A 12330-nucleotide genomic window follows, 5' to 3' on the forward strand; every position below is an offset into this window, starting at 1 on the left:
AAAAAAAAAAAAATTATTAGTACTACTTATTTTTCTTCTGTTGTTCCTGTCCCAACTGTTTTGAAATGCGTTGCCGCCATCAAGATCTAAATGAGTAAATTTTTTGTAAAGCATTGCATTCTGTTTCTTTACATTGTACACCGCGTCCCAACTTTTTTTTTTGGAATTTGGGTTGTGCTTATATATACACAGTATACATACTCTATATGAAGGATGACGCTCTGCTGTGGATCTGATAACAGACACATTGCTCAGAATAGGAGGATTTATCAGGCACTTCCTTTTCTGGCGATGCAATGAATGGAATGGGGGATGACTGCCCCTTCTCTAACAGCCGTGACCTTAGGAAGGAAAGTAAACTCATCCAGAGGAAGTTGGAGCAGTGATTTCTGGATCTCACGCATTAGTCAGTGAAACAAATGAACGCCCTACTGTCTCATCCACCGGCCCTGCACATGACTGAGGTGTTGCATCAACAATGCCTTCTTAACCCAGAAACAGCTCCGTGACTCACAAGGCTCGGCAATTTCAGAAAGCGTTTGGGTTTACCTGAATATCCACAACCCTAAAAACAGCACCAGGCCTTGGAGAGAGGTTTGTTTCTGGTCTGATCTCCACTAAATGTTCATCTATATTTGTAAAGAATGACATTATATATTATATATATATATATATATATATATATATATATATATACACACACACACACACACACACTGTATTTTCCTGTGTATAAGACTACTTTTTAACACATGAAAATCTTCTCAAAAGTCGGGTGTCGTCTTATACGCCGATATACGGCGTGCGGAAACTTACTTCCTACCTGGACTAGAGGCTAGCTGAGCCACCGTGCGCTGCATCCCAGCCAGCCGCTCCTGAAGCAGCCCCCTATCCCTGCTCTCAGTGGTTTTCTAATGCCGACAGTATCACATTCCGTACTACCGCTCAGATCGTCTTGAAGACGGGGAGGGCTGGGCAGGCAGGGAGAGATGACCCACCCAATCCAAGCAGGCTTTGTAAGCAGTGTGCACAGAAAATACCGGTACATCGCTTGCTGTGATTGGCTGGTTGTTGTGTACTGCGTTGGATTGGCGATTCTGAGGCGAGGCAAGGGGAAGCAGGAGCATCTGCACTTCAGCCAATTCTAATGTTGGAACGGCGGATCTCTAATGAAGTTTGGTGTGCATCTTATCTGTGGTGAAAAAACAGAGTCTATCTGGGGAGCAGATACATGTGGTGCTGAATACAGTACAGCTACAGCACCAGCATCTGTACACACGGTACAGCACCAGCATCTGTACACACGGTACAGCACCAGCATCTGTACACACGGTACAGCACCAGCATCTGTACACACGGTACAGCACCAGCATCTGTACACACGGTACAGCACCAGCATCTGTACACACGGTACAGCACCAGCATCTGTACACACGGTACAGCACCAGCATCTGTACACACAGTACAGCACCAGCATCTGTACACACTGTACAGCACCAGCATCTGTACACACTGTACAGCACCAGCATCTGTACACACAGTACAGCACCAGTATCTGTACCGGTTCATACAGTACAGCACCAGTATCTGTACCTACAGTACAGCACCAGTATCTGTACATACAGTACAGCACCAGTATCTGTACCTACAGTACCAGTATCTGTACCTACAGTACAGCACTAGTATCTGTACCTACAGTACAGCACCAGTATCTGTACCGGTTCATACAGTACAGCACCAGTATCTGTACCTACAGTACAGCACCAGTATCTGTACACACAGTACAGCACCAGTATCTGTACCAGTTCATACAGTACAGCACCAGAATCTGTACCTACAGTACAGCACCAGTATCTGTACATACAGTACAGCACCAGTATCTGTACATACAGTACAGCACCAGTATCTGTACATACAGTACAGCACCAGTATCTGTACATACAGTACAGCACCAGTATCTGTACATACAGTACAGCACCAGTATCTGTACATACAGTACAGCACCAGTATCTGTACATACAGTACAGCACCAGTATCTGTACCGGTTCATACAGTACAGCACCAGAATCTGTACCTACAGTACAGCACCAGTATCTGTACATACAGTACAGCACCAGTATCTGTACATACAGTACAGCACCAGTATCTGTACATACAGTACAGCACCAGTATCTGTACATACAGTACAGCACCAGTATCTGTACATACAGTACAGCACCAGTATCTGTACATACAGTACAGCACCAGTATCTGTACCGGTTCATACAGTACAGCACCAGTACATACAGTACAGTATACAAATGGCTAACAGTCAAGACCCCATCATGGCTCTACCAGCAAGAAGAAAGAAATATGAAGCCAGTTTCAAACTTAAAGTTGTAAACTTTGCCATGGAACATAATAACTGCGCTGCTGCAAGACAATATGGAGTAACAGAAAAGATGGTTCGGGACTGGAAAGCAAATGAAAAAGCATTAAAGAGTATGCCAAGGGTTAAGTTTGCATTAAGAAGAGGCACCCCACATTGGCCAGAACTCGAAAAACATGTAGCAGACATGGTGAATGAGCATCGCCAAAACGGTTGTGTAGTGACACGAAATCAAATGCGTTTGTTTGCACTTCAGTGGCCAAATCTAACCCAGATCACAGCAACAGATTTAAGGCCACTGTATCCTGGTGTACTAGATTCTTGGAAAGGCATAATATGGTACTGAAGCAAAAGACGAAAATTGCACAACAATTACCTGCAGACCTTAATGCCAAAGAATATAGCATTGGAAGAGGGGTAGTCTTATACGGCAAGTATAGCCCAAACCCTATATTTTAACTGGAAAAAGTTAAGGGTCGTCTTATACCCCGGAAAATACGGTATATATTAGGGCTGCAACGATTAATCAACATTATCGATAATATTCGATAACGGGATTCGTTGTCAACGAATCTCGTTATCTAATAATCGCCCGATTCGTTGCTATGCGGGCGGTCAGGCACTATGCCTGCGGGTCCTTGAACTTTAAATCACTGCATCTTTATTACCTTACAATGAAGCTCCAGTAACAGGCAGAGCGGGCGGCTGCGTAACGTCACTTACTCACGTGACGCGCATGCTCCGCCTGTTTCATTCATAAAGTGAGCAGAGCAGGCGCGTCACGTGACTAAGTGACGTTACGCAGCCGCCCGCTCTGCCTGTTACTGGAGCTTCATTGTAAGGTAATAAAGATGCGGTGATTTAAAGTAAAAGTTACTGCCGGTTAAGGAATACTGCTGTGAGCGGCGGGGCCAGGGCTGTTATGGGGAGGGGGATCTGTGGATGATACTGCTATGGGGGACATCTGTAGATGAGACATATAGCACAAGATGCTATATAGTGCCATCCACAGATCCCCTCCATAACAGTGCCATCCACAGAACCCCCCCCCCCCCCCCCCCCATTACAGTAGTTAACAGTGCCATCCATCGTTAGCTGCAGCCCTTGAGCGAGGCTTGAGAAAGGCTCATATGCGAGCCGAAACGTCGCTTGTGCCACCTATGGGTGAATAAACCTTTTTTCACTGAAGATTCAACTGGAGTGCAGTCCTATTTCTTTATTCCGTATTAGTGGGTAAGCACCAGTTACCATACTCGGACAGTGCACCCTCTCTACCTGTTTTTTGGCTTGGTGGTGCTGCTGGTAATTTTTATATATATATATATATATATATATATATATATATATATATATATATATATATATTTATTATATAATATATATATATACATATACATATACACATACACACACAGGGAGTGCAGAATTATTAGGCAAATGAGTATTTTGACCACATCATCCTCTTTATGCATGTTGTCTTACTCCAAGCTGTATAGGCTCGAAAGCCTACTACCAATTAAGCATATTAGGTGATGTGCATCTCTGTAATGAGAAGGGGTGTGGTCTAATGACAACACCCTATATCAGGTGTGCATAATTGTTAGGCAACTTCCTTTCCTTTGGCAAAATGGGTCAAAAGAAGGACTTGACAGGCTCAGAAAAGTCAAAAATAGTGAGATATCTTGCAGAGGGATGCAGCACTCCTAAAATTGCAAAGCTTCTGAAGCGTGATCATCGAACAATCAAGCGTTTCATTCAAAATAGTCAACAGGGTCGCAAGAAGCGTGTGGAAAAACCAAGGCGCAAAATAACTGCCCATGAACTGAGAAAAGTCAAGCGTGCAGCTGCCAAGATGCCACTTGCCACCAGTTTGGCCATATTTCAGAGCTGCAACATCACTGGAGTGCCCAAAAGCACAAGGTGTGCAATACTCAGAGACATGGCCAAGGTAAGAAAGGCTGAAAGACGACCACCACTGAACAAGACACACAAGCTGAAACGTCAAGACTGGGCCAAGAAATATCTCAAGACTGATTTTTCTAAGGTTTTATGGACTGATGAAATGAGAGTGAGTCTTGATGGGCCAGATGGATGGGCCCGTGGCTGGATTGGTAAAGGGCAGAGAGCTCCAGTCCGACTCAGACGCCAGCAAGGTGGAGGTGGAGTACTGGTTTGGGCTGGTATCATCAAAGATGAGCTTGTGGGGCCTTTTCGGGTTGAGGATGGAGTCAAGCTCAACTCCCAGTCCTACTGCCAGTTTCTGGAAGACACCTTCTTCAAGCAGTGGTACAGGAAGAAGTCTGCATCCTTCAAGAAAAACATGATTTTCATGCAGGACAATGCTCCATCACACGCGTCCAAGTACTCCACAGCGTGGCTGGCAAGAAAGGGTATAAAAGAAGAAAATCTAATGACATGGCCTCCTTGTTCACCTGATCTGAACCCCATTGAGAACCTGTGGTCCATCATCAAATGTGAGATTTACAAGGAGGGAAAACAGTACACCTCACTGAACAGTGTCTGTGGTTGCTGCTGCACGCAATGTTGATGGTGAACAGATCAAAACACTGACAGAATCTATGGATGGCAGGCTTTTGAGTGTCCTTGCAAAGAAAGGTGGCTATATTGGTCACCGATTTGTTTTTGAATGTCAGAAATGTATATTTGTGAATGTTGAGATGTTATATTGGTTTCACTGGTAAAAATAAATAAATTGAAATGGGTATATATTTGTTTTTTGTTAAGTTGCCTAATAATTATACACAGTAATAGTCACCTGCACACACAGATATCCCCCTAAAATAGCTAAAACTAAAAACAAACTAAAAACTACTTCCAAAAATATTCAGCTTTGATATTAATGAGTTTTTTGGGTTCATTGAGAACATGGTTGTTGTTCAATAATAAAATTAATCCTCAAAAATACAACTTGCCTAATAATTCTGCACTCCCTGTACACTATATGTTCCGCGATCACTCAAAAACGCAACCATTGATTTGCACTAAACTTCGTATACACATCCCTTGCTACCTGGAAAGAAATCAGCTCTCTAGGACGTACAGTTCCTGAGATATTCCCAAAAAATGCAAATATGGAAATCGGTATTAATTTCTCACTGTCCCCAAGAGCTCTGGGGAATAAAATTGTTTGGTAAAAAAGGCATGTCAGGAGTGGCAACACTTAGGCTGGGTTCACACGAGCGGATGCCGTGCGTGACATCCGCTCCGTGAATGAGAGCCAAGACCCGATGCAGACTGCAGAGGCACGGAGCATTAACATGACTGATAATGCTCCGTGCCTCTCTGTGACCTCTTTACTACGAAATCACAGAGCATTATCAGTCATGTTAATGCTCCGTGCCTCTGCAGTCTGCATCGGGTCTTGGCTCTCATTCACGGAGCGGATGTCACGCACGGCATCCGCTCATGTGAACCCAGCCTTAGTCTTTTAGTCCAGACTGTGTCTTTATTTTTGGTCATCTATATGATGCCCTGTAATGCACACTACCATCATTTTCTTGAGTGTGCTATGCGCATTTCTTGTGGACAGCTCAAATACCATGCATTTTTATCCATCCGTACTTTTTTTATTTTTTGCAGTTATTCCAGAAATTTAAAGGGGTTCTCTGGGAGTTCCATATTGATCAGCTGTCTCAGCTAATCAGGCCTGAGCGACCCAATGAGATTACTAAGCACAGCGCCGACATTATATAGTGGCTGTGCTTGGTATTGCAGCCCTGGCCATTCACTTGAATGCAGATAGGCCATGTGACCAATGAACGTGATGTCACCAGCCTAGGAAGAGAATGTAATGGTCACCGAAGCGATATGGACTCTTCAAGAAGCTGATCGGCGGAGGTGCTGAAAGTTGGACTCGCACTGATCAAACATCGATGACCTATCCCAGGGATGGGCAACTGCCTACAGTTATCAGCCTATAGCAGGGCATGATGGGATTTGTAGTTTTACAACAGCTGGAGAGCCGCAGTTTGCCCATCACTGACCTATCCCAAGGATAAGCCTTCCATATTGAACTCCTTAAATGAACTACAGCCAGGTACATAACTCAGTATGTGACTGCACTGCCCAATGTTTAATAAAGATCTCACTAATTATGTCACATTAAAATAAAGTACATTACAGGAATGTGTAATAGAAGTCAACTGGTGTACAGACTGCAGCTTTCATGGGACCTCAAGGCCCACAACACAATACCAAACCAACAATGCCCCTCGGGTCAAAAATACCCACAGGCAACAGAATAACAATTCATTATATACATAAGGTCCAATGTTCACAGATCCGTTTTGCGGTTCACAAATCATGCATCCACAAGATACTGGCGTTTTTTCCACCCAAGCTGGACATGGCGTCTAGCGCTGGATATCAGCCTCCATCTCAGATCCTGGCACATGTGTCGCCCACTGCTTCTTCCAGCCGTACTGAGGTGGGAGAGAGGGACACCATATGGTGTGTAGTCCCGTCTGACATAGGGCTGGACAAACCCCAGGAGCCAAGTAGTCAACGATACAAGTTTCCTTCCAATTGTTAGAGATGGTTTCTAATGTTGTATATACAAGGCCATTAAAATAAATAAAAGGGCACAGACCGGTCTGCCTAGCTCCGACAGTCTACAGTAATTTGGTCCATCCCTGTTTATATGTGACATTACCATTTCACCATAGTTAGTCATCCCAGGGATAAAAGTAAAAGCTGAAGTGGTTTCTTTTTTCCAGGAGAGCAGTCCTCGTGAACAAAGGATCACCGCCATAACTAAAACATGCCAAACATGTCAGGTATGTGAGCACTTTAAACAAGGCTGAACACCAATACATAAAGGAGTGGTCCTTCACCCAGACGCTTCCTTCTTATGACAAGCACAATGGGCCAGGATTCTTCACATTTGCACCAAGTTATTGTAACATATGGACATCTCTTTTCGGTTTGTGTCCACGGCTGAGTGCGTAATCATGAGCTTCCTACATAACACGTCAGGTCTTGGCCCTCGTACCTGCATGGTGACATTGATCAAACATACCTTCTACATCTGCTGGAAGATTTCTTAGATAGCGCTGTTCTGTGTCCCAAACACAAATGTGCACCTTTAATCGGAAGATAAGCTCACATACAGGGCGAGACGCTGATAGATGGTGGGGGGGGGGGGGGATCCCTGGAGAAGCTGGAGAACAGCAGGAACCCATTGAAATGTTTGTCTAGCAGTCTGGACGTCCGATGACGTGAATGGAAAATACACAGAACCATACAGCAGAAAATGACTGATTAGACCGGCCATACCGCATAGTAGTAACATCCGCAATACTGAAGTCAAGCAAACGCACTTCCCACTCTATGTACTAGTAAGAAATGGAGGAGAGGAAGTGATGACAATATGCTCGGGCATGGGGGCGTCTTTGGGTCAAACCTCAGACCTAAGATTAGGGAGAATTTTTCTGGCCATAAGAAGAGGCTACTTTATGGTCTGCAAACAGATTTGCAAAATACGGATACTTGCCAAGTACATTCCACATTGTGCTCATTCCCGTCAATGGAAATGACTACGCTTGTCCAGAATACAGACAACAGGACATGCTCTAAGGCCTCGGTCACATTTCCACGTCCGTTGAAAATCCATCCATGAAGTAGCCATGTGTCAGTTTTCGCCCTCCACATGTCATCTGTATTCCACAGACACTGCTGGACAGAAAATTAATCTTCTACCAGTGGTCCGTGAAAAACTACTGACAACATGGACGCTCTGGATGGAGCGCGCCCCCTTGCTCTGATGCCAGTAAAAGGGGCTGTTCAACACAGACATTTTTTTTTATATTTTTTTACTAGCTCCACCATGCCAGACCTGTGATGGGAAGCATACCTACCTGCTGTTCTGGCTCCCTGGGTTCACGGTTGTCTTCACTGGGCCTCCGTTCCTGAAAGTAAATTTCTGGTATGGACACGGTCATGTGCCAAGCTGCAACCAATGACTGACCGAAGTGGTGATGTAGCACTAAGTGGCACATCACTGCGCTCAATGCCACTTGGGGGACACATCACCAGGAACACAATGGCTGCAGCGGCACGAGTGACCACGTTCATGCTAGTTTACTTGTGGGGACCAATGCACAGTGAAGACAGTGGTGGAGAACAGGTAACGATGCTTCCCTTCACCGGGGAGGGTGGCATTCAAACAAGAAGGCAATCCTGAAATACCTCTTTAACCCCTTAAGGACCGGGCTCATTTTCACCTTAAGGACCAGGCCATTTTTTGCAAATCTGACCATTGTCACTTTAAGTGCTCATAACTTTAAAACGCTTTGACTTACCCAGGCCGTTCTGAGATTGTTTTTTCGTCACATATTGTACTTCATGACCCTGCTAAAATTGGGTCAAAAAAGTTAATTTTTTTGCATAAAAAAATACAATTTTTACCGTAAATTTTGAAAAATTAGCAAATTTCAAATTTTCAGTTTCTCTACCTCTGTAATACATAGTAATACCCCCAAAAATTGTGATGACTTTACATTCCCCATATGTCTACTTCATGCTTGAATTGTTTTGGGAATGATATTTTATTTTTTGGGGATGTTACAAGGCTTAGAAGTTTGAAACCAAATTTTGAAATTTTCAGAAATCTTCAAAATCCCACTTTTTATGGACCAGTTCAGGTTTGAAGTCATATTGTGAGGCTTAGATAATAGAAACCTCCCAAAAATGACCCCATTCTAGAAACTACACCCCTCAAGGTATTCAAAACTGTTTTTTCAAACTTTATTAACCCTTTAGGTCTTCCACAAGAGTTAATGGCAGATGGAGAAACAATTTTGAAATTTATATTTTTTGGAAAATTTTCCAATATAATCCATTTTTTCCAGGAGCAAAACAAAGGTTAACTGCCAAACAAAACTCAAAATGGGTTGCCCCGATTCTGTAGTTTGCAAAAACACCCCATATGTGGTCGTAAACTACTGTTTGGCCGAACGGTAGCACATAGAAGGAGGGGAACACCATATGGGTTTTGGAAGGCAGATTTGGCAGGACTGGTTTTGTTTATACCATGTCCCATTTGAAGCCCCCTGTTGCACCCCTAGAATAGAAATTTCAAAAAAGTGACTCCATCTAAGAAAGTACACCCCTCAAGGTATTCAAAACTGGGTTTACAAACTTTGTTAACCCTTTAGGTGTTCCACAAGAGTTAATGGCAGATGGAGAAACAATTTTGAAATTTCTATTTTTTGGAAAATTTTCCAATATAATCAATTTTTTCCAGGAGTAAAACAAGGGTTAACTGCCAAACAACACTCAAAATGGGTTGCCCTGATTCTGTAGTTTGCAAAAACACCCCATATGTGGTCGTAAACTACTATTTGGCTAAACGGCAGGACATAGAAGAAGGGGAACGTCATATGGTTTTTGGAAAGCAGATTTTGCTGGACTGGTTTATTGACACCATGTACCCTTTCAAGCCCCCTGATGCACCCCTAGAGTAGAAACTCCATAAAAGTGACCCCATCTAGGAAACTACGGGATAAGGTGGTTGTTGTTTTGGGACTATTTTTGGGGTAAATTTGATTTTTGGTTGCTCTATATTACTCTTTTTTGAGGCAATGTAACAAAAAAATTTAATTCTAAAATTGTTTCTGCATTCACTATTTGGTTTTGTGGAACACCTAAAGGGTTAACATAGTTTGTAAAGTAACTTTTGAATACCTTGAGGGGTGTAGTTTCTTAGATGGGGTCACTTTTTTGGAGTTTCTAGTCTAGGCTACATCAGGGGGGGCTTCTAATGGGACATGGTGTAAAAAAAAAAAACTGTCCATCAAAATCTGCCTTCCAGAAACCATATGGAGTTCCCTTCGTTCTATGCCCTGCCGTGCGGCTATATAACCATTTACGACCACATATGGGGTGTTTCTGCAAACTACAGAATCGGGGCAATAAATATTTAGTTTTGTTTGGCTGTTAACCCTTGCTTTATTACCGGCAAAATGGATTCAAATTGAAATTTTGCCCAAAAATGGGTGTTTTGGCACAGTTTTTATTTTATATTTTTAACACCGTTCATCCGAGGCGTTTGGTCAAAAGTTATTTTTATAGCGACGACTTTTACGCACGCGACGATGCCCAATATGTATGGCTCTCAGACTTTGGAGACACTAAGCAGGCATCCTAAAACTGCGGCCCTCCAGATATTGTAAAACTACAATTCCCACCATGCCCTGCTGATGGCAGTAGGTTGTCTGGGCATGCTGGGAGTTATAGTTTTACAACATCTGGAGGGCCGCAGTTTGAGGATGCCTGCTCTAAAACTAATATTTTTTGGGGAAAGAAAAATTGTTTCCGTGTCTCCAAAGTCTGAGAGCCATAGTGTTTTATGTTCTCTAGTGGACTGTTGAGGATTATAAAAATTTAGTACTCCATGGAAGTGTGATACTCCCTGAAGCAATTGATAATGCAGAGGCCCGGATGATCGGGGCAAGTGTCACATTGAGTAGTGGTGTCCTTCCGTATCCCCCTCTTGTGACACACTCTGCACTTTTTTTGGGTTCGTCCCTTCTTTCCAGTATGGGGGACCACACCTGGAAAGTGTTGGCCAGGGACGATCCGGGCGCCTCCAATTCCCGAGGTACTCCGGCCTGCTCTTTCCCGGTCCGAAAAGATCAGGTCCTTGAGGACTGCCTCATAGAACTGGAGGAATGTCCCTGTGCTGCCAGCGCTTCGGGATAGTACAAAAGAGTTGTACATGGCAACCTGTACCAAGTAGACCGCAACTTTTTTGTACCATGCCCGGGTTTTGCGCATGGCATTATATGGCGTGAGGACTTGATCAGAGAGATCAACTCCTCCCATATACCGATTGTAGTCGACGATACAATCGGGCTTGAGGACCGTTGCCGCGGTACCTCGCACAGGGACAGGGGTGGTGCGGGGGGCAAGTGGCAGGAGGGGTCTGGGTTAGGGTTAGATGGAAGTTTGGAAGTTTGGAATAAAAGTACTTTTTTTATTTTTTTTCTAACTTACTTTTTCCTTCTTTCCCTGCCTAACGGTGCCTCTCCCTCACTGACCCTAACCTACCTGGGTGGCGATGGGTGCAGGAGGGTGATTGATTCCGATTAGGGGGACACAGGAGCTGGTGCTGGACGATGCTGCACGGTCAGGGTGCTGGACAGGAAGAGGAGGGGAGAGAGGAGCGCAGGAAGTTTGAATCTCGCGCCTCTCTCCCCTGCACCAATCAGCACCCTGGACAGCGGCATTCAGCACCAGGGCCAGCACCGCCTCTCCAAATCCTCAGACTGCGATAGGTGGTGTATAATTACGCCACCGATCGCAGTCTTTTTTCGGTTCATCGGGTCACAGGACACCCGAATGGACCGGAAACGCAGAAAACCGCAGGTCTGAATTGACCTGCGGTTTTCTGCGATCGCCGATACGGGGGGGTCAAATGACCCCCCCTGCATTGTTACGGGATGCCGGCTGAATGATTTCAGCCGAAATCCCGTTCCGATTAACCCCTGCGGCGCCGGAGTTCCGATTTTAAGTCAGGACGTACCGGTACGTCCTCGGTCCTTAAGGACTCGGGAAATAGGGTAAATAGGGTGTACCGGTACGTCCTAGGTCCTTAAGGGGTTAAACCCTGTAGTTGGACATTTGCTACAGTTGTGTCCTGTAGCCTGAGCAATCATCTGAGGAAAATACGGAATGTAGGCGGATACATTTTACCTGTACTGATACATTGTAGCAAACTATCAGGGTACGGATTTGCCTCAATTGGATACAACTAATATATATATATATATATATATATACATATACATATACATATACACACACACACACACACACACACACACACTAAAAGAAGCAATAAATCTGTGCAGGTCTTTAGATTGTGAATAGAAATATATATTCTCATTCAATTACAGCAAACAGAGATCTTGACAATGGTGGGCAAATTAGAAATCTGTATA

The 12330-nt window shown here is 44.1% G+C and overlaps 1 protein-coding gene across 1 annotated transcript in view; it reads right to left on the bottom strand.

Annotated features, from left to right (window-relative positions):
* Positions 1–12330, bottom strand: part of TBC1D10A (TBC1 domain family member 10A) — a 55910-nt gene that overhangs the window by 30532 nt on the left and 13048 nt on the right. The window lies entirely within an intron of this gene.

Source organism: Bufo bufo, chromosome 2 (genome assembly GCF_905171765.1).
Source record: "Bufo bufo chromosome 2, aBufBuf1.1, whole genome shotgun sequence".
NCBI classification, from domain to species: Eukaryota; Metazoa; Chordata; class Amphibia; order Anura; family Bufonidae; genus Bufo; species Bufo bufo.